The sequence below is a fragment of the Canis lupus genome, chromosome 2 (assembly GCF_011100685.1).
Source record: "Canis lupus familiaris isolate Mischka breed German Shepherd chromosome 2, alternate assembly UU_Cfam_GSD_1.0, whole genome shotgun sequence".
Classification (NCBI taxonomy): Eukaryota; Metazoa; Chordata; class Mammalia; order Carnivora; family Canidae; genus Canis; species Canis lupus.
Window position 1 is genome coordinate 45,056,553 of NC_049223.1, and position 23,982 is coordinate 45,080,534.

Sequence of the window (23,982 nt, forward strand, 5' to 3'; positions counted from 1 at the left end):
AGCTCCACGGTCTTAAAAAATCTAAGAGTGGGGACGATTTATGATCATTCTGACGCGGGAGGGGCGGTGTGCTGAAAGCTGGAGCTCTGGTTATGGTTCAGGAACACAGAGTTCCCCGGACAGGTTTGAAGATCTGTATTTTGACCAAGAGAGAACATTTTCGTGATTGCACGCAAAGTTAGGAAAGGTGCTAAAGGTGGCTCCGGGAGGAATACAGCATTATTCTATTTAAAGTAGTTCTTACTATAACCACTCCCATTTTAGTCAGTGGGGTGATATTTTTCCCAGTGTCACAGACTGAAATCCGTCACTCTTTGTTACCGTTCATCAGGCATTTCATGTGAGTCAGCCAGCCACCATTAGGGGTTTAATAGAAATCATCTCACTGGATCCTTGAATAACCCTGACGTGTTCCCCATCTACATCACCGTCCCTCCATCAACTTTATCATCATGTTTTATCTTTTATAAAATGCTTTTTCGTTTACTGTTCTTTGCCATCCCCAGTCCCATCATCGAAATCCAAGGGCTTAATGCCTGAGAGAAACGGAAAGCATCTTCAGCATCATCGCCTCCAATCTCATTTCCACCTAAAATGAGACCTAGAGAGAAAATTATTTTCCCAAGTTCACCCATGTACCAAGTACATAGGCTTTGAGTTCAAATCCTTTAGTGCATAATCTTTGACAAATCTCACCTTTTAGTGCATTGGTTTTCTCATTCTGTAAAATTGGGTTATTATGATAGCTAGTCTCCAAAGGTGCTTCCTAATGAGCCACCCCACCCTACAATGAATCTGAGCTGGCTTATATAACCAACAAGCAGTGCTGTCACAAGAAGTCTTGAAGCTTTCACCTGGGTTGCCTGGAATGCACTATTAGGATCCCTAGGCCACCCTGTTAGCAAGTCTGACTACTCTAAGATCATCGTGTCACAAGAAAGCCCAAGCTAACATTACTGCCACGAGAGTGCAGGGAGGGGGGAGGGGGCGAGTGAGAGAGACAGGGAGAGCAGATGCGCGCCGGACAATCTCTAGCTATGCCAGCCATCCTAACCCAGAACCAGACTTGACAGTGAAGAGGCCATCTTAGTCATCCTGACAGTGGAGCTTTTAGAAGACTCCAGCCCCAGCTGCCATCTGACTAAAACTACACAAGGGACTCAAAGTGAGCATGTCTAAGCAAACCCAGTTAGCCCACAAGACAATTTTAAAAATAGCAAATTGATATTTTAAGTTACTAAGTTTGAAGTGATTTGTTTTATAGCAATGCATACCTAGAACCATTAGTACGAGGATTAAATGAGATGATATGTGCAAAGCACTTAAAACAACATCTGGTAAATAGTGACAAATAGGTATTAGGTGATGATGATGATGAAAACGATCATGTAGATTTTGATAACTATCCCATTATGGTGACTGGATTTTTTAACTCCCAGGCTTACCCTGTGTGCGTGTGTTTAATTTATTACGTTTTCTTTTAACTGCATCACATCATTATGTGTCTCAGACCGAAAACACTGTAACTGCTTCTTAGCTCATCTTCTTTGACTTGTCTCCTTCTAATCCCATACTTCTCTCTACTGCCAGGCCAATTTTTCTCAAATCCAGCCTCAGCCTCACTCCAAAGCTATTACCTAACAACTCAGCATCACCTGCCTCATCATATCCGTATTCCTCTATGCCTCTACGCGCTCCATACTGACAACTTCTGACCCTAGCTCCCAACTCCAAGCCTATCTCCAGCAGCTCTTTACACTCATGCTCTGTTACTAGCTCTATTTAACAGACAGTCTTAATTCTATATTAATTTTCACTGAATTCACTGCCTAGAATACCCTTTTTCTTCTACTATCTCCTTCAAGCTGGTTTTTCAGAAAAAAGTCAGATTTAAATCATTCAAAATACATCTCGAAAACAAACATCCCAGCCCTTCTCCACACTCTATTTTGCACTCACTCCTTTATTTAATAAATACTCATTAAGCCTACTATCTGCCAGGCACTGTCCTGTATAACGAGGACACAGCAGTGAACAAAGCAAGGCTTTCCACCTGAAGCTTACAGTCAACAACTGAGTCAGCACATATATACAACGTCATGTGGTGGTAAGTCAATGGGGAAAAAGAAAGGAGAAGGAGGCTATGGAATGTTAGCGATGGAGGTTCCTATAGTATAAAATGATCAAGAAGAACCTCTTTGAAGAGATGACATATGCTCAGAAATCTGAAGAAAGAGAAGGAGCAAGTCATGTGAGCATCTAAGGCAGTGGAGAAAGGGGAGTCTTGTGAGAACACCATGACTAAAAGCCCTGAGATGGGAGCATGCTTGGCAAGCTTCCAAAGAGCAAAGTGTTTCATAAAATGTCATTTACTTCCAAATTACACTTTCTATTCATCCGTCATTCTATTTTATTCTTTGACTAACTTCAAACTAAGTTACTTCTTTCTTTTTATAACAAATACTTTTATCCTGATTGAAATTTCCTACTTATCTAACATACGCACTTCACTAAATACACACATACATATACTAAATAATCCCTATGTAGACACTTAAAAAAAACCCATATGGTAGGCTAGCAGTAACATAAAGGAAAAATAAAATTATACTAAACACTGAAAAATATAAATGCTTGTAAACAAGTACATCAAATAATAAAGTAGTCAATTTAGATTTTACTATCACTAACTGTGAGACATTGAGAAAGTTATCTAAACTTCCTCAGTTTATTCATCTGGAAAATGAGAATAATGATAGCATCTACCTTACAGGTTGTTGTAAGGACTAACAGTAAATTCTTTGCAAGTGTTTGCTCTGCTTCTTCTCATATGGAGAATGACCATGACTATGATAGCAACCTGGAAATGAATATAGGAGTACTGTATGAGAAAGACAATCTTCTTCCAAAATGGTTAATGACTCTTGAAAGGTTCTAGATGTAACAAAGAACAATTCTCCTTCAGTATACAGTGTGGTTACATTACTGAAAAAAATGAGTGTGTATTAAAATCATGCAAAAAATGTATTTTGTGGGGATCCCTGGGTGGCTCAGCGGTTTAGCGCCTGCCTTCGGCCTAGGGCATGATCCTGGGATGGAGTCCCACATCAGGCTCCCTGCATGGAGCCTGCTTCTCCCTCTGCCTGTGTCTCTGCCTCTTGTCTCTCATGAATAAATAAATAAAATATTTTTAAAAATGTATTTTGCATTTATATAAAAAAGTAGCTGTGTGTCTAGGCTCAGATCATCCTAAATGAATATTTTACCTGCTTGAATGGTTTATTGGGACATGGAACAATTCCTCCTTGGGGAAGGACTAGCCCCTGTATTTCAGAACACCCAGCCTCCCTGGCTTCTGCTCATGAAATGCCAGCAGGACTCCCCAGCCAGTGCATCCTGAAGTTTCCTAAATGTTCTCTGGTGTTAAGAATCACTGTTCCAGTTATTTCAATTGCCTTAAACTTTGCCTCCTCATTCAGGGGCAAGAAAGGTATCTTATTCTTTCTATACATTTCCCAAAACAATTAGTGGACCACAGGCACAAATGATTGAACTGTAACCCCTGATCTGCTGGAGTAGAGGAGATAATAATAATAGTAGTAACAATAATTACAATAACAGCAAGTAAAAAGTACTAAAGAAGGTTTCCACATTTCTAGGTAATAAGAAATCTTTCTTCTCTTTTTAAAAATATTTTATTTATTTATTTCATAGAGAGAGAGAGAGAGAGAGAGAGAGGGAAAGCATGAGTGAGAAGCAGACTCCCCGCTAAGCAAGGAGCCTGAAGACAAGGGGCTCAATCCCAGGACCCAGGATCATGACCACAGCCAAAGGTGGACATTAACTGACTGAGCATCTGTCCTTTCTTAAGCTTTGAGCTAAATTAAAATTCATTTCACTTTTCCCATCATTAGAGACCAACTAGACGCTCCTCCCCTTCACCACAGTAGTAGCAGGTAGCAGAGAGATTCTAGACAATCCAGAGGAGAACTCTGGATGAGGTCAGAGAAATATAATTCTTAGAATCAGACTTTGCTTCTGACAGTTTTAATGGGAAAACCAGAACTTGTTACAGCATTTGTTAAACACCTACTATGCTTTACATACACCAAGAGCTTTACATATCTTAGGGCTAACCTTTGCAACATGCTGGTAAGATAGCCATTATCCCCATTTCAAGGTGAAAAGACAGATTGATACTTTTAAAAATTCAATAACCATGTCCAGGGCTGACATGCCAGGCCAGGTCTCTCTTAGTGTTTGCTCTTTATAGTCTATGAGTTGGTCATTATATAATTAGGTGTTTACAAACTCCTTGATAAATGGTATGAATTTAGGAATAGACTCATTTATCCTTAATCTTAAATTTTTTTGTTTGTTTGTTTTTAGTAATCTACACTCAGTGTAGGACTCAAACTCATGACTCTGAGATGAAGAGCATGAAGACAACCAGGTGCCCTAATTTATCCTTAAATCTTTGTGCTGCTTTTACATTGTCCTGAAATAAAGAACCACTGATCCTATTACTGTGGTCAGATCTTCTGGACAGCATGGATCCTACTAACTATGAAGTCAGGAAGCTTGTGCCCAAAGATAGGTAGCCTCGCCTGATAAATGAGCGCTCCTAACATGTAAGACAGTGAACACTCACATGTGGGAGTGTGCTATGGATGAGACACAGATGCTTTTGCTAGAACCCATATTTACTGACTTGTAGTCTGCTGTGCTCAAATACCCAAATGATTGTATATACAAATGCATGAGTGCATGTACTAAAATTTAAAAAATATGTAATTTCCTTCAGCATTCAGTCTCTTTTTCTGTCTTTTCCTAAGAATACACTCCTCAAAAATCTCTAGATCCCAATCCTCTTTTATTCTTCATTTACTCAGTCCTTAAAGGATACCCCACGCAATCAAACTTTCTAGAGTATTTTAGGATATTTCAGGATACTTAAAATTCTGCTGATGGAGTCAAGTCTTTGATATTACTAACCACTGCTCGAATTAGTGACTTTGCAACAGATGTTAAAACAGATAAGACACATTTTTGATTAAGGGAAGAGAAAAACAGGCAAACCAAACTATGAGGAAACCGAAGCTCAGAAGTCAAAGTGTCTTATCCAAGGTCACAAAGCCAAGTTGCAGAGCTGGGATTTAAGCCCAGGCTGTCCGACTACAGAATACACTAAATTGACAAAAAAAATATTTCAGGCCATTAATCTATAGTTATCCTAGAGTCTATAAACAATATGTCTATTAACATAAATTCTAAGCTATAGTATATTACTACTTTGACATATTAAAGAAACATTATTTAAAATAAATGTATTAAAAACTCTTAGATTTCTATAACCTAAAGGATCTCCCTGGCAATAGCACTGCTTTCAGTAGGACTATTACCTTTGGAAAACATTTTATTCTATAATCAACCTATATTTATTTTACATATGTTCTACTTAGGATCAAAGTTGCAGGAATTACTATTGATCAAGAAGCAAATCTGTATGAAACGGGCTGCCACATATCCAATACTGTTTTGCTTAACATATGCAAATCTAGTTGTTAAATGTCCCCTGAAGAATTCTGAGGCAAAAGGAAACTTCAAATGTTAAATTTAAATACAATAACTATTAACACACCAATGTTTCAAAAATCACTCAGTGTTTCTTTGCTTTCACTACGAAAATAATTTTAGAGGCAGGCAATAATCCGAAATTAATCTGTTTAACCTATTGTTTAACAGAATTTTAAATCTATTTTTACATTATAAAAACTATACTTTCTTTGATGAATACCAGTATTACAAAAACCACCTTAACTCAAGTAAATCCACTAAATCTGTTTGTGTTTACCGCCCTCTAGTGATAATGGATCCAAACACGATTTAAGGAACAGTTCTGTTCCTTAAGAGTTGTTGACACGTTTCAGAAAACAAAAACCTATCTAACAAATATTATGGAAGCATAAGATTAAGAGGAACTACAGCTTGATTTTTAAAATGTAATAATCATCTTAAAAGGCCAAGGATCATTCTCCAATTAACCTAGTTTGAGAATTTTCACCAAAAGTTTTATTTAAAGTAAGAAACACCTCTAGCATTTACTAAAAAAGAAAAGTTCCAATACAAAAAACTTTATTTTTGTTGAGAGGTACTCTGAAGATGAAATAACATCAAACTGATCCCATGATAACTGTACTGCAACTTTGCTTCTACATGGTCTCCTTAGCATGGTATTTTATAATTGTTGATACAGTTTGAATCCCATACAATTGATACCAAAGTTTCTATGTTCACAACCACTGAGTAAATCTAGCTGAAACCTCTATTATCACCATCAGTCACCATCATTATTACATCCACCAAGGATTTTTGTTTCAATGAAGAAAATTAAGGCAATGAATGGGTGCACAAACCTCACATAAATGAAGCCTACACACACACACACAAAATCTTGCATGAATATAGACTTTCCTTTTTTAAAATATTTTATTTATTGATTCATGAGAGAAACAGAGGCAGAGACATAGGCAGAGGGAGAAGCAGGCTCCCTGCAGGAAGCATGATGCGGTACTCGATCCTAGGATCCCAGGATCACAACCTGAGCTGAAGGTAGACGCTCAAGCACTGAGCCACCCAGGTGCCCTGAATATAGATTTTCTACTTACAGGGAAAATTAGGACCTCCAATTCATTTAAACCATCCCAAGTTAATACCAATTTTTCATGTTTATGATGGCCACCACAATCACCATAAAATAGTAATATTCCCTCTGTATTTCATGCTGTGCTTTGTGAAAATAATTTAAACAGAGACTACCTTTCTCCTAAAGCAATGATTAAAAAAAAAAAAGAAGCAAATAGGCGGATTTTTGGAAATACATATTTAGTCCTTTATCAACACCATTTTTATTGTAGATCTTAAATTAATTTTAAGTTAAAAACTTGGGCTCTGTATTCCTTTCAGCAAACAGCACTTAAATACATGGACATCCATTCACAAAATAATGAACTTCCATCTTTACTTTGCACCATGATAGTATACATCTACTCAAAATGGATCCTAGAACTAAATCTAAAATCTCAAACTATACATCTAGTAGAAAATGTAGAAAATATTTGTGATCCTGGGACAGGCAAAGATTTCTTGGAACACAAGAAAGCATGAACATAAAAGACAAAAATGGTAAACTAGCCTTCATCAAAACTTCTCTTTGAAAGAAACTGATAAGAAAATAGAACAATAAGCCATGACTTGTAGAAAAATCTATATGTAACATATGTATCTGATAGAGATTTTTATCTGGAATTATAAAAATTCTTAGAACTTAAAAAGATCAGTAAGCACATGAAAAGATGTGCAACATCATTAGTCGTTAAGGAAGTAAAAATTAAAACCAGAATGTAATGCTACTCCATATTAGAATAGCTAAAATGAAAGATATGAGCAATACAAAACTGCTGGCCAGGATGCAGAGCAAATGGAACCCACGCGCACTGCTGGCAGGACTGCAAAATGGGCTAGCGACTTTGGAAAATAGTTTGGCACCTTCTTATAAAGTTAACCATTACATTCACTACATGTTCCAGCAACCCCACTCCTAGTTATTTACCCAAAAGAAATGAAAACATTTGTCCATAACAAAGGTCTATATGCGAATGTTTACAGCAATTCTATTTATAACAGTTGAAGCCTGCAAATAGCCCGGATGTTAATCAGCTGGCAAATGACTACACAAATTGTGGTATATCCATAAAACACTAGAAAGCAATAAAAATAAATTACTAATACATGCACTAATAACTAGCTATTAGTTATTAGTGTTATTAGTGGATGAATCTCAAAAGCATTACCCAAAGTGAAAGAAGCCATTGACAAAGGCTTTTTTATAACTGTATGATTTTATTCATACAACATTCTGGAAAAGGCAAAACTATAGGGAAATGAGATCCCTATAGTTTTATTAGTGCTATTAGTGAATGAATCTCAAAAGCGTTATTAGTGGATGAATCTCAAAAGCATTACCCAAAATGAAAGAAGCCACTGACAAAAGGCTTTTTATAACTGTATGATTTTATTCATACGACATTCTGGAAAAGGCAAAACTACAGGGAAATGAGATCACTGGTTGCCAGCAACTGCTGGTAGGGAGAGGCGAATGAGTACAAAAGGAGTATGAGAACTCCTTTTGAGTGATGAAAATATTCTATATCTAGATTATGGTGGTAGTTATCCAATTATATACATTTGTCAAAATGCACTCAACTAGATCTAAAAAGTGGACATCTTACCATATGTAAATTATAACTCAAAACTTGACTTTAAAAAATGTTAGGTAATGTTACCCAATTACTTTGATTCCAAATTCGTCTAAAGAGAAATGAAACAAAATTCTCAAGTGTGAGGCGCCTGGGTGGTTCAGTAGGTTAAATGTCTGACTCTTGACTCTTGATTTCAGCTCAGGTCCTGATCTCAGGGTCATGGATTGAGCCCTTTGTCGGGCTCTGAAACAAAGCAAAAAACCCACCAAACTCAAGCATAATTATATACAGTAAAATAACATTTTTACTCTAAGAGCTCCACCATTATATCTCAAATAGGCATATATTTTTTTAAATTTATTTTTTTAAATAGGCATATATTTTGTCTAGTAAGGGTCATGTTAGCTTTGAATAATGCAATATATAGTAAATTCCTAGTTATTCAAATCCTTTAGGCAATATAGTAACAGGTGAAATGTTCTCATAAGTAATAATATTTTACTTTTAATTCTTTGGAACGAAACATTCCCTAGAATACTTCAGATATTTTCATGCTTTCTTAAACAAACAAATCATCTTAACGTAATGATTTAATAGTGATCCTGGGCCACCTTTATTCACTCACTGATGAACAGTCAATAGATATTTATTGTCTTTTCACTCTAGGTCACAGTGTCAGTTGTTAGAGATAAAAAATATCCAATAAAGCAGAAAGAGCTGTTTGCAGAAAACTCAATAGTCCCAACTGCTATATTCTTTTTGAATCCTTCCATTACTTTTTCATAGTTTTTTTTTCCTGAGTCCTTGGTTGATAGCCTGTTCTCCTTATAGTCAGTATAAATCTGCCTCCTTGTACTCAATATAGCTGTGTCTTTCTCCCTGTTATGATGGGTTTTTCTAAGGCAGCAGTTTTCAGAATGTGTTATAATGAACAGCAGCAGCCTGATGTGATAATTCTCAAGGAAGACATCCAGTGTCAAATAAACTTTTGACATAGTGCTAGCCTTCTTGGAGACTGTATACATTAGCATATTAAAGGTTTTGCAAAAGACCATAATAATATGTGTAACCCTGTTTTGTTTTGTTGAACCTAGTATTTTCAAACTTATTCTACTACCTGACACTTTGCTCCCTTCCCATTTATTAACAAATAAAACCAAACAAAAATACCAGAGTCTCAAGAAAATAAAAATAGAAAATAAAAAAGAAAATCGATAATTCTGTATAAAGCAAAAGGCTTTAAGTATCTGATAATGAATTGTTTTAGAATACTTACTTACTTATCAATCAATAATTACTTATTAAATGGCTACTATGTGCCAGCATGGAAGATACAGTATAAACACAGAAGAATTCCCTGAACATGTAAATTGTGAACTCTTGGGGTAAAAAGACAAAAAATGAGCAGGAGACATACAGAATAGAAGGAAAGAAGTAATGTGATACCACGATCTTTGACTATTCAACTAAACAGTCAGGAAAAGCAGCACTGAGAAGGTGGTAACTGACATGAGACCCAACAGACTAGAAAGAACCAGCCAGAAGATCTGGGGCAGAGCATTCCCAGTAAGAACGGAGAAACACAACTGGGATGAGGGAGGACAGGTACACAGAATCAGATTAAAAGTACGTCAAGGCAATAAAGATCATGCGGGTCCTTGTAACTCACGCAGGGAGTGTGGGATATCACTGAACCATTCTGAATTATGTAGTGTGATTTACGTTTTTAAAAGTTGTCTCTGTGGAGAATGGTCTACAAAGGGCCAGAGCAGAGAGAAGAGGAGAGGAAAAGCTGACCAGACCTGATGAACTGAATGAACGCTTAGGTGAAGAGAAGGGAAGAATCAGCCCCTAGATTTCTGGTATGATCAGCATGTGACTGGGATGGGCGCTTGTGCCATTTGCTGAGATGGAGAAGACTGGGGGAGGTACAGATTTGGAGGATGTAAGTAAAGCGACAGAAAAGTTATAGGCTTAGTCTGGCAGTAAAGGTACTCTTCACTGTGGCCCCATGTTCACATTTCTCAGATCTGCCTCTGTTCCCAGCATTAGATTTTCTGTTCTAGGCAGTCTCATTCTCACAAATCACCCACTACTTGCCCACTCCCACAAACACACAATAAAGTGAAGTCTATAGTAGTACCCCATCCTACCCTTTCTCATCTAACTCCTGTAAAACCATCTCTTCCTTTATTAGCAACCCATATGAATCCTCCATGTTCAAAATCTAACTTAGGTAACACTTTTTTTCTGGGATGCTTCCCAATCATTTTGGTCTTCAGGGTTGAACTCATTTTAAACTTCTCTACAGAACCAGAATACCATGCACTACTCTATTATACATTAACACACAACAGGTTTAGTTATATGACTAGTTATATTTTCAGTATGTATATCTACATAACTTTCTTCTTTCTTTCTTTCCCTATCTATCTACTATCTATCTGAATAAAAACACACATACAAAAATCTCATTTTGTCTCTAAAGACCTTTGGAGCAGACACACGTCCTACAGTAACCAGGCAAAAACAAAAACCCATTAGTGAAAGCCTAAATACCAGACTGTGATTATCCGAAACAACTGGTACAAAACAGCAAAAACAAAACAAAACAAACAAATAAAAAACCTTCCTAATGATGTATTTGCCACATGAAAATGGTATCTGGTCTAGAAAATGGTTAAGGATCAAACATATAATAAAAACCTAACATTTCATTCAAAAGTCTTATGTTTGGCAACAAAAAAATTTTGTTTGCCACAGTAATAAAAGCCTTGACAAAAAAAAAATAAAGTACTATTTTGTTCCAGGTCACTTCAACTTTCCTGTACCTTGTTACATCTTAAAATTAAGGAGGTGAACAGGTTGATCTCACAAATCTCTTTTACCTCTAAGGATGTTTGAAATTAAAAAAAGAAGAAAAAATACAACTTTTAGTAATCATACCAAAGTTTGATTTCTCTGCAAAATGGCTGAGAGTAAGTAGAAAATGGAAAGGGATCAATCACCTATTCATTGACTCATTTTCAACTCTTAGAACAACTACATGGCTGGGGAATCTGTTCTCTCTCTGTGATCTATGACTAAGACTCCATCATGGGCTGAAACTAGGTTCAAGGTGATTTCATCCACTCCTCTGTTTCGCAGCTAGATTGTCATTTTAAATCCGTGCAATGATTAAAGAGTCTATTTTTGGTTCCTGTTTCTATTTTCCCCAAGAAGAGACACCTAGTTACCTGATTATGATTGATATTTGACACTTTTGTTAATAATCATAATCTCAGTATTTTACAGAATCACAAAAAATCATTCGGAGGGGTCTTGAAGGTCTTCCAAGGTGAGGAAGAAGTGAAGCATAAGTGCTGCATCAATTTTTAGACACAGTGGAATGAAGAGCTATAGGAGACTCTTCACAGCTCTCATAAAAGTTTCTTTCATGGCTGCCTTCACATACATATTCTTTCAAGGTAATAATAATTAAGTAGTCAGTGAGTGTGTAAATAAAAATATGCTATCACAGAGTGCTAGGTAACTTAGCTAAAACTAAAGTAAACAAACTCAGTGGGCCATCACATATGCAAGCTAGTGAGGTCCCATAAATCACCATGACTGGGTATCAGGATTTCAAAGGCACACTCTGAGCTCTTTCGCCCAGGCCTGTTGAATCAAGCTCCAGTTGCATTGGGTTACCTATATGGCAGCATATAAAGTTCACCTTTTAAGTTTATTAATAGTTCCAATCCCCATCCCCTACTAAAGATAAGCCACTTTATGACCCTATAACGTGTGTGTACCACTCCATACACACGTTTAGGTAGGTTTTCATCTAATTCATACAACAAGCTTCTGAGATAAGATTTTTTTAGTCCTGATTTACAGAGAAAATAGGTTCAGAGAAGTTGAAGCTATTATCCAAGGTCACAACTCTAGTGCGGGGTAATACAGAAGAGGAATTGCTAAACTCACTGGAATTTAGTAGGAGATTTACAGAATTTTAAAGATGAGGGGTCATACTGTCACCTGCTATTCTGTTCTCTTTTGGCATCTAATAACTTACAGTATACTAGACTGAACTAATCTATACTTATTTTGACAGTCTCTCTTCACCCTGTTCCAGCTTGTACTTTGTTGTCTCATGTCCTCATTCCCAGGCAGCCAGTTCCTTAGGGGATGGCCCAGCATTGGATGTGACAATCCACCCATGCTGCTACTGGGCTATGACTCAAGGAAGCAACAGGTGAAGGAGAGGATGCCAGCTATTGATGCTAAAAACGACTCTGGCCTCATGCAATGCACTTCATCTGTGAATTTGCCCTCTCCAGTCATTTGCCCCAATCCCTATCCCCACAGCTGACTGTTCTCCCTTAGACATTCACACCCTCACCCTGACCCATCTGGATTTCTTTTTTTCTTCAAGTCTATCCCAAAGGTTCATTCCAACCAGATTTCACCCTCCAGGGGGAAGGAGGCAGGAACATGAACTTGTTCATCAGTCTGCCTGTAGCCAAGGAAAGCCCTGATCCTGGGTCAGCTCGGTCAGAGATTACTCCTTCTTCCATACCTCCTCTTCCTCATTTCACTGTCTGAAAAGTCAGGTCTTTCTCTTTCCTTCCTTCAATCTTCACTCCTCACTCTATCCATGAGTCTTTCTTCACTCCCCTCCATTTTGCCCCCACTAAGAAAACAGACGCCAAGGCAACCTCACAGTAACAGATCATTTAAAAAATCCTGACATCTGCTTATGCCTTCCCGGAGTTTATCCTATACCTTCTGCGGTCACACTCCCCACCATTATTCAAGCTTTATCCCATCCAGTTGTACCCACATCCTCTCCAAATCCTTTGCCAGCCCAGGGTCTCAGATCTCCTTTTGCTAATTGGTCTTCTAATCCCATGGACCCCATTACCCTTAATTTGATATCTGTGCCCTGTTAACTACCTGCCCGCTAGGTTCACTCCCAACCTAAAAAGCTTTCTGTCTCACCAATTCATCCTGCTTCCTAGGAGCAGGAAACTAGGTCCTGTCTACCCAATATGACATGACACAGAGAACAAGGGAAGCAGAATAAGGTGCCCTATAGGATTCTTCTCTAGGAATTAGATTTTGCTGAAACCTTTCTTGCTATTTTGGAATCCAGTACTTAGTAAAAAATTATATTAGGACATATTTTGAAAATTAGCTTCAGAAAAAACACTTGCTTTTCTATTTCCCCAACTTCCCCCTAGATGCTACATTCAGAAAAATAATTATCTTTATATTTTTATACTAAGAAGCTCATGGATCTCATACAAGTCTAACTGAGCCTCAGTTCTGCATCTTTAAAAATGAGACAACCTGTTTTGGAATATAGTGTACCGTTTTTGGGACTAAGTTAGAAATTTAAGGTTTGAAGTATGAGAGAACACCAGAAGCATGCCTTATATTAGAAAGTTACATACCAGCATTTCCTGACCACATGTAGTCAAAGAATTCTCACACATAACAAAGGGATATTAAACTGTTACACTGAAAAGAAAGCTAAGGGGCAAAAAGTAATTAATCTTTCCGCAGAGTTTTACTTTTTTTAAAAGATTTTATTTATTTATTCATTCATTCATTCATTCATTCATTCATTCATTCATGAGAAACACACACACACAGAGAGGCAGAGACACAGGCAGAGGGAGAAGCAGGCTCCATGCAGGGAGCCCAACGTGGGACTCGATCCTGGGACTCCAGGATCACAACCTGGGCTGAAGGTGGCGCTAAACCACTGAGCCACCCGGGCTGCCCAAGTTTTACTTTTGAGAGAACAATTTGCTTTCATCTGTAATGCTGCAAGTTTTCTATTTGTCTCTTCTACTATGTACCCTTTCATCATTTTTACTGCTCATTAACACTGTAGAGAAAAATTAAGATTTAGGCCCAAACAATATCTTCCAGGAGAAAAACTAATCTTTTCCTGATGTAGATAGTAAAGAAATTAGGATATTTCTAGTAAAACATTGCTAGGATTTCTTGAAACCTAACTATCACTTATCTTTATGGAGATCTCAAGGACCATGCTGAGAATATATGATTAAGAAAACAAGGAATGAAATCAAAGTTTATGCCTAAGATAATGTTAATTAGTCTCATTCTTATCAGAGCATATTGTTGAGACAGATTTGAAATATTCAAAATAAAAAAAATACAAGAGGATCAGTGCTTATTTTAAAAGGGGTAGGAACAAATCAGCAAATATCTACTGAATACCTAATTTATGAAATCCTTTGAGCAAATCTCTCAAAAAAAAAGTTCAAAACTTCATTTCTCCTAAACCTAATTTCTGTATACTCTTTTAACAGAATTATAGTTTTTTCATTCTTTGTAGCCTTTAACCTCTTTTGTGAAACAAAGTTGCCTTACAAATAAGGAAATGACGCCTAACATATATGTAAAGCACCCATGACAGCATTTTATCTCTTTACTGAAAACTAGTAAAGCCCTTCCAAATCTGAAATTTATCTTCCTAAGTTCTTGTGACAGAGCCCATTATTAAGTTGTAGTTTGTTATTTTTCTGAAGCTTGGGAAAAAAAATGAGCAAACATAAAATAGAAACTTTCTTGGTCAAAGAATGTACCCCTTTTCTAAAACCTGAACTTGATGTAAAAGACATAAACAACGGAAAATCAACTTACTAAGAAATGCTCTTTTCTTTGTAATTCTGTATAATCAGAATTATTTACGATTCTTTAAATAGACACATGATCATTTGATTTTTGTAAATATTTTTTAATAATTTCCCACTGCAATGAAATGTCTGTTCTTTCTCCCACATGGATTTGCGCTGGATGTCAGGTGAAATTAAAGGAGAAAAACAAAAGGAAAACACTCTGATATATTCTCTCAAAATATTTTGGAGAGTATTATTTAAGATGTCTTTATTCATATTTAGGTCTAACGCAAAAACCAAGCAATAAAAACATGCTATGCCAACAATGGCAAGCAGCCTTAAAATCAGCCGATTCTTTTCTGAAATGAAGAAGATAGGTATCAGCCTGCACTTACGCCATGGTGGCAGCCTTGCTCATCTTTCCCTGGTTGCTATGGACACGTCCCTGTCAGGCCTGTGCCTTCTACTCTCTAGATCTGTTTATGACAGGCTGAGGTGTTTCCTATTATGGTGCCTATGTCTGCACAGCACACTGCTTGCCAGTAATAAAAGCCAGAGGCTGCCACTCTAGGGATTACAGCACAGCAGACCAGAGATGCTGACGGAAACCAAGCACACCCTGGGTAAAACTGCACAGAACACTAAGAGGCAAAGCCAACAAACACATCCTTTCTTCCCAGGCTAGCAGAGAAAGTACTCAGAAACGTCGTTTTTAGTTGGAACAAACTTATATGAGAATGCTGTTGCCAAAGTAGGTATGGAGGAGAGAGAACAGTTTAACAGCCTGTATGGCTTTTGTCTGAGCACTATAAAATTTTAATTTAAATGAGAAGAGACTAATCTGAGCATCAGCTATGCTAAAATTTCTGAGACATAAATGTATAAGCAGAACCAAGACTCTTAAGTGGAAATTATCAGGATTCTTTGCAAAGAAAAAACCCACCTTTCTTGCAAAGCATCAACCATAATGTACAGACTCTGATCCTATCAATCCAAGATGAGAAATGGCATTTACATTTACCAACATCATGCATCTGGAACTAATTCTTGTGACCAAATACAAAATGGTATATTGATACACACTAGGTTAGAGATAGAAGCCACAAAGAAGGCCTCATCAATACTCCTAGTGGCTGGGTAGAAAACTCACTGTTTATGTATTAATACAGTTATTAAACCCATACACTTATCAGAAATATGGCTTGTAGTCCATTAACACAGTCAAATAAAAAGACGTATAATCTTCCTCCCTCAAGTATGAATATGATTTAAAGTAAAGGCTCCATACATCTCCCCAAATGATGCTGAGGCCTTCCAGAAAATGAACTACATAGGAAGTCAGGAGATTTCTAGTTGTTTAGGTGGACTTGGACAAGTTTGGGCTTCATTTTTAACTTTATTAGTTTTAAAACATAAAGCTTCAGTCTGAGATGGATAATAGGTAACAATAATAATAATGATTTCAAATACTGATCATGTTAAATTCTACCAAAACTACCAAAAATTGTGGGGTAGGCAGGAACAGATTATATTTTCATTGTATTTAAGTTTGGACTCAAACAGCTTTAGACAGGAAAATTTCTTCAGTTCTTTGACCAAATGTTCAGTAACGTCCTTGCAAAGGGTGTGACAAATGGTAAAACTGAAGCTATTACCCATAAAGGAACTCTGAGGGCTTTTAGGACTTAAAAGAGTAAAATTACTTAGTCCCTGAGATTGATCAGTAATTATCCTATGAGGACAAAAACCATGATAGCTGCATTGCAAGGACCATAATACCATTCATACAATTCATCCAATATTTACTGAGCACCTACATTTATAGGGCTTGTGTCCAATGCTATGGGTGCTAGAAAAATGAGTAAGACTAACAAACAAGTGTACAACAAAATACCAGTAAAATAAAGAAAAAAATACAATAGAGTCCAGAGCACTACAAATAAAGTCCTGTGGAAGGTCAAAGGAGAAAGACATGACACCCAATCAGGGGAGGCTACACTGGGAGATATGGGAGGAGAGGACAGAAGAAACTTTGCAGAGGAGAGAGCATTCCAAATAGGCCTTAAAGGATGGTTAATATTCGTTTAATAATTTTTTTTTTTTTAGTTTAGAAAAGTTTTAGCTTTCCACAAAAAAAAAATTTGTGAAGACAAGTACAGAGAGTTTTTGTGTGCTCCATACCCAGTTTCCCCTTATTAACACTACATTTGTAGGTTATTATACAAATGATACATTTGTCACAATTGTGTAATTAACACTGATGCATTATTATTAACTGCAGTCCATACCTTTATTCAGATTTTCTTAGTTTTCACCTAATGCTGGTCCAGGATCCTATCCAAGATCTTGTGTCACATTTAGCTTGTGACAGTTTCTCTGATATTCCTTATATATATATTTTTTTTTTGTTAACCTTGACGGTTCTGAGGAGAACTAGTCAGATATTTTGTAGAATGTTCTTTAGCTAGAAATTATGTTTTTTTTCTCATGATTAGAGTGGGGTTATATGTTTTTGGTAGGAAGATCACAGATGTAAAGAACCATTTTCATCAGAGTATATCAAGGGTATATACTACAACCTGGCATATCACTGTTGATGTTGACTTTGACAATCTAGCTAGTCAGATCGAGGTAGTGTGTTTATGTCCAGTTTCTCTACCATAGGGTCATTTTTTTTCCTCTTTCCATATTGGTTTTTTGGCAAGAAGTCCAACACTTCAGGATGGGACTGTTTTGCTCTCCTTCCTTGAGAGCAGACTACATAAGTGATGTAAAATTCTGTGCATAGGAGATTTGTCTATTTTCTATTTATTTAGTTATTCAATAAATTCTATCAATTTTAACACAAGGATATTTTTTATTTTGGGTTTTAATCCAATATTAGTTTATTTTCTTGATCAAACAGTTCTAGCTTCGGTAACTGGAAGCGCTTTTAGTTTGCTCTTGTGTTCCTCTCATATGTTCCCATCAAAGTGGGGTTCTGCTGGAGTGCTCCCTTACTTTCTGGCACTACAATATGCTCCTGCCTCATTTCCTGCCCCATTTCTAGAATCAGGGATTTTTTCCAGGGAGTCCTGGTTCCTTTGGAGAATGGCATTAGAAACCAAGATGAGGGTGTTGGGTGTGTTCATTTCTACCGCGGTGTTGTTTCTTTAGGCCTTCTCAGTTGACAGAGTAAGGTTATATTTATGCACGTACTAGAGGGTTAAGATGTTGAGAAGTGCAATGGGAGGTTAGGTCCTTAATAGGATTTTCTTAACATTAAATATTAATAAGAGATTCTGTGCCTGGGTTACTTGCAGTCTCATTCACAGGAACAATAGGGATGCATTCATTTCTGATAAAAACTGGGTGGACTATTCTCTACTGTTGTATGTTTTTCCCAGAAACATCTCAAGAAGTTTTAGATATTCTGATAAAACTTTAGGTCAGTTTGATGAACTCGTGTAAAATTACACAAAGAAAATGGAGTTAAACTCCTTGAAAAGTCAGTGAGTGGGAGAAGAGCCAGTGAAACATTCCAACAGTATTCTTCGGTTTACCTCAATATCGCTAGGCCACTATTGCCTCTTAAAAGCTCATTAGAAGTACAGATTATCAGGACGGCAAACAAACACCTTCTCTAGCCCTCACTTCACAAAGTAAGAAAAGAAAGACAGTATCCCGTCTTTCTTATGGATGGAAATAAAGGACGTAACATTACAGAACTTTTATGTTCTTAACTCTGTCCAGACAATTACTGTCTTTTAATTTATGAAATCGTCATAGCAACTATTTAACAGATGAGAAAACTGAGGCACAGAAGGTAAGCTGTCCAATCTACATCTAGCAAAGGGCAGAGAGAGAATCCAACTCAGACAGTCCGGCTACAGAAAAGTACTGCAAATCCAGACCATACTGCCTGAGGGATGAATGTCTACTGAATGGGAGATTTCTGCTGGCAAAATCTGACATTTTCTCCTCCAGTGGAGAGGTTTCATTAATGGCAGAGAAAGAAAACCATACGTTGTTTAAAATAAACATATTTTTCTAAATAAAAATGACTCCTAAAATTGATCTTGCTACTGGTTTAATATATCCAAAAGTATATTCGGTATCTGTGACTGGTAAGCAAAAGGCTTCATGGTGTAGGACGCCTGGGTGGCTCAGAGGTTGAGCAACTGCCTTTGGCTCAGGGTGTGATCCTGGGGTTCTGGACTTGAGTCCTGCATCAGGCTCCTTGCATGGAGCCTGCTTCTCCCTCTGTCTATGTCTCTACCTCTCTCTGTGTCTCTCATGAATAAATAAATAATTTTTTTTAAAAAAAAGGCTTCAAGGTGGTATATGGATGAACATATTCTCACTTTGTTACATATTAATTTTAAAGTATATTTTTAAAATGTATATTAGAAAAAAATATAAGTAAGACACTAAATCCATGATTTCAAATATCCTTACTTAAGATGAAGCCATCTGATAGGTATACATTTAAAAAAATACTTTAAATAAAAACTCTCAACATATAGCATATAGGATACAGACAGAAACTACAAAGTTTGAGCCATACTAATCTAACTTATTTGCTGCAGAATACAAAGGTTATGCTTATCTTTTAAGAAATATTACGTTCTTATATTGCAAGGAGTATATCCAAGGGTTTTTCTTGATCTCTGTCAGTATATCCTACGCATAGAATAAATTACATGTCATTTACTGAGCACTGAGTATGCACTATGTGCCAAATGAACTTTGCATACATTATAGCTAATGAACGCAACAATCTTTCAATTTTTTTTCATTTTTTTTTTTTTTTTTTAATCTACAATAGTCACACACAGAGAGAGAGAGAGAGAGAGAGGCAGAGACATAGGCAGAGGGAGAAGCGGGCTCCATGCACCGGGAGCCCGACGTGTGATTCGATCCCGGGTCTCCAGGATCCCGCCCTGAGCCAAAGGCAGGCGCTAAACCGCTGCGCCACCCAGGGATCCCCAATCTTTCAATTTTATCTCCTCTTTTTACTATCTCCCTTTATAATGAGGAAATTGAGAATTAGAGAGGTAACCCCTGTTGTCTCAAATATTAGGTCAGAAGCAACAGAGCTGATCTGATTTGAAACCAAGTCGGCCTGACCAAACAAACAAAAAACAGACCAAACAACTATACTCTTTGCACTCTACAAAGCTGCCATAAGCATTGCTGGTGTATATTGTCAAGCCAAGGAGTAAATTTCACTTATCCTCATCATATACAAAGTGTGGCCAAACCAACAACCAAAAGTTCAGAATACTAAACAATAATAATAATGAAAAGCACTTTATTAAAGATAAAGTATTCTTTTAAAGAGTCATATACCCATTACTACTACTACACTTGGGAATCCAATGTAACTAATTTCCTAAGAACACAGAATTGTTTGATGCTTAAGCAAATATCCCCTCACCATTCCCAGTTAGAGTGAATAAAGAAAATACATTCCTAAGATGTCTTTTAAGACGAATGTGAATATCAAAATAAAAGGCTACTCATCTATTTCCTAGAAAGATCTCAGACTGATAGGGCCAATTAAGCTAACACGAGTATCATGTACAGTTCTACTGCCCTAGCAGAGCTAGATCATCACAAAATAAACCCTAGCTATTTGCAGTTGTAAAGGGTTGGTCTCTTTCTAATAAAGATAAAATCAGCTTCTACATACTTTAGGGATAATCTGAAAATCATGACATTATCAACACTTTACATCTGTCATATATACATATCTTAAGTAATAGCTACAATGTATGTGACTATCACGGAAATCTTAAATTGAACAACAGCATTATCTATTATCCTTGTTATCTGGGGGAAAAAGTTTGTTTAATTTGTTCACAGCATTTGGAAAAGTACTATTTTATCCTGTCAAGCTTCTTATAAAAAAAACAAAAAGGACATAGTTCATTATGCTTTCAGGCCAAAGTCACCACTATTCTATAATGAAATAAAAATGTAATAAATGAAAGTGATTTCTCTATTAATGACTAATTTATTGAATCCCCAAAATTAGAGGTTTTGGATAATTAAATGTTAGGCATATTGAAGCTTCCTGCCACTAAATACTGACATGAGAAATGAGTCAATGACAGTAGAGACAAATTAAGATGTGTTTAAATTAAAGTCAAGGTTTTACTAGTCAATAAAAAAATGAAAATTTTCATTAAAAGTATTTCCTGCTTTCTATTATTAGTTAAAATAAAAGCAGAAAAGGTAAAAGTACTTTTTTCCCTAATGGTGATCATAAAATCAAGCATTCCCAACTCTCCATATTAACTTTAAGGCACTTAAATCTTTGCCAAATCTATCTCACTAAGTGGAGGAAAAAGCAGGCAGCAAGCTCAAAACATCAGTAAGTCGAATTTCTACAGTTATAGAAGACATTTTCTTTGAAAACTTAAGGTTTTCCCTTTAGTCATGTTAACTCTTAACAATTCTCTTATGACTTATCAATAAATTTTAATATCTTAATGTAGAAAATGTGTTATTTGTGATTTGTTCTTCATAAAATTAAAACACTTTTCCAACTACAGATTCCTTCTTGGCAAAAGTCAAGCATTTATTTTTGTTCTGAGAATTATATCCGTGTAATGCTGAAATAGTTTAGGATTTAACCACTCCTATGAACATTCTATATTCAGCACCCGTTTTGTCCAGAAGAGACAATACCAGCAGTCACAGAAAGCTCTAGTATTACTGTATGTATGCACTGACTATTAAAAAGCACCAGGGGGAGCAGACAGGGGAAGAAGTAAGGACAAGCACCTCAGAAAAGCAATTATTTTATAGGCAACAGAAACATGTTAGGAGTGATTGTTAATAAGTAAACAGACAAAATAAATTCCATAAAAAAGTCATGACTACATTTGCAAAGCTGGCTTATGTTTATCTAGAATGAACTAAAGAAAAACCTGAAGTCTCTTGGAAGGATGCTTGAATCCTAACTTCAAGAGACTTGCAGCTTGAAGCACGGCAGTTTCCAGCAGTGCCAAGCCTTGAAACTGCCCCAGAATTAGAGAGGCGAAACAAAATATACTTTTATAATGGCGTATTTTAGGAGGAAATCAAAATGTTTTTGTTCTCTCCTTTAAACATCTCTGCACTCACACTGAAGGCCTGCTGGAATATGTATTACTAGGTCACAAGAGGATAAAGCGACAGGGTTCCGTAGCAGAATCGTTTTGTTTTGTTTTGTTTTTTTAGGATTTATTTATTTATTTTAGAGATGGAGAGGGGCAGAGGGAGATAGAGAATCTGAAGCAGACTCTCTGTTGAGAGTGGTGCCTGAAGAGAGGCTTGATTTCACAATTGTGGGATCATGACCTGAGCCAAAATCAAGGGTCAGATGCTCAACAGCCCAGGTGCCCCTCTAACGCATAATTTTTAACCCAGGTGCCCCTCTAACGCATAATTTTTAAAAGCCCTGAAGCTTAGACTCCTGTCCTGCCCTCCTCACATTCTCAATTTACTTTCCTTGAGAGAAAGGTAACCAAAAACACTGTGAAACTATTCTGCATTAAAAACAGTCTAAAAAGGTATTTTAGCTTTGCAAATTCTGTACAAAAGAGTGGAAATGTCCTCACCAATCCCACACTGTTTCGCATGTTCCAAGAACTAATAAGTGCTGTGTTTTCAGTTTTAGAGTAAAACAGTAAAAGTATTTAGCACTTCTGTCTGGAATTCTGTAACCAGAATTTAAGAAAAGACGAAACTTCTAATTTGATGTTCAAATGTTTCTATCTATATAATACAAAAAAACTGTGTAAATTAACTTAAGGACTTTTCTCCATAATATAGAGATGTACACCAAAGACAGTTATCTAAGGACTGCACTGTGACAATCCATGAAACCTAAAATGTCAAGCGAAAATTACAACTGAATGGTAAAAAACAAACAAACAAATATATTTTAGCCAAGAAGACATTCAAGGAAGTCTACTTTTTTTTTTTAAGTAAGTTTGACCTAAATCTCACATAATAATACCAATAACAACAGGTACAGTGCCTACTATCACAAACTTTTTATTATGTAGCTGTTTATATATATATATTCTTTCAGACTCTTATATTGATCTTTCAAAACAGATAATTGTGCTTATCTTACACTTAAGGAAAGTGAATCTTAAAAAGCTGAATTTTTTTTTTTTTTTTTTTTTTTTAATATAACTCAGCTAGCAAGGAACAAAACGAAGACTTAACTTCTAGGTCTGCCTACTTGCTTTGAGAACTTACCAAAACCTCCCTCAACTGTAGCAACAGGTTCCAAAGGAAAGCTGTACAAATTTCAGGGAGATTAATGTGCTTATGAGGGTAAATGCTGTAGATTTAATCACTCTAAGTAAAGGCCATCTGGAGTTTCTCATCCTACTTGGTACACGCATCCTACATGTACTATAGTCCATGTTGGCCTTGGCCAAGAACTCAATACTCTTCCTGCCTTTGTAGCATCAATAAGCATTATGCGCATTATAATACCAACCAGGAAATATAGGTAGTTACTTCTAAAGCATCACTTTAAAACTGCTAATAATTTGGATTCCTTTAAGATTTTCAAAACACAGAAATAATGTTAACACAATTGGTTAAATGGGCTGGAGGAATCCTTCTTCCTAATACCCAAATCTATATCTGTAGTAAGTATTTTTTTTCTCTATAATCACTTAAAAATCATGACCTTAGTAGTATTTTTATTATGTTTCATTATATTATTAAATTAAAAGAAAACTCAAGTGAGAAGAAAAGTAAAAATGTCATGATTTTTCAAAGGCAGAAAGCGAATAACCTGAAATACCTGGTTCAAACAAGTACATGTAAAAATAATAGCAATAAAACATAACGAGAAAGCAATGTTTCAGACATATTCATTCATCTCAAAGAGATGTGTGCTGCTCGCTGTCAAATTTCCAGTTGAGACTTGGGTTGGGCATCATTCACAGGGACCTTCAGATCAGCTGCTCCCACTCAGTTTACAGCTTATGTGGATGTGACTTTTTCCTGCCCTTGGTATGAAGCAGGAGGGTAACTTTACAACATTTACCAAGAGTTTTACCCCTTCTATGTTAATCCCTTTTCACCAATAA

At 36.5% G+C, this 23,982-nt stretch overlaps 1 protein-coding gene and 1 long non-coding RNA gene across 26 annotated transcripts in view; one reads left to right on the forward strand and one right to left on the reverse strand.

Annotated features, from left to right (window-relative positions):
* PDE4D (phosphodiesterase 4D) overlaps positions 1-23,982 on the reverse strand; it is a 1,400,346-nt gene that overhangs the window by 25,245 nt on the left and 1,351,119 nt on the right. The window lies entirely within an intron of this gene.
* LOC111094473 lies at positions 62-4,523 on the forward strand. The gene is made up of 3 exons (XR_005355562.1): positions 62-1,165; positions 2,002-2,107; positions 4,390-4,523. It is a non-coding gene; the product is annotated as an uncharacterized LOC111094473 (long non-coding RNA).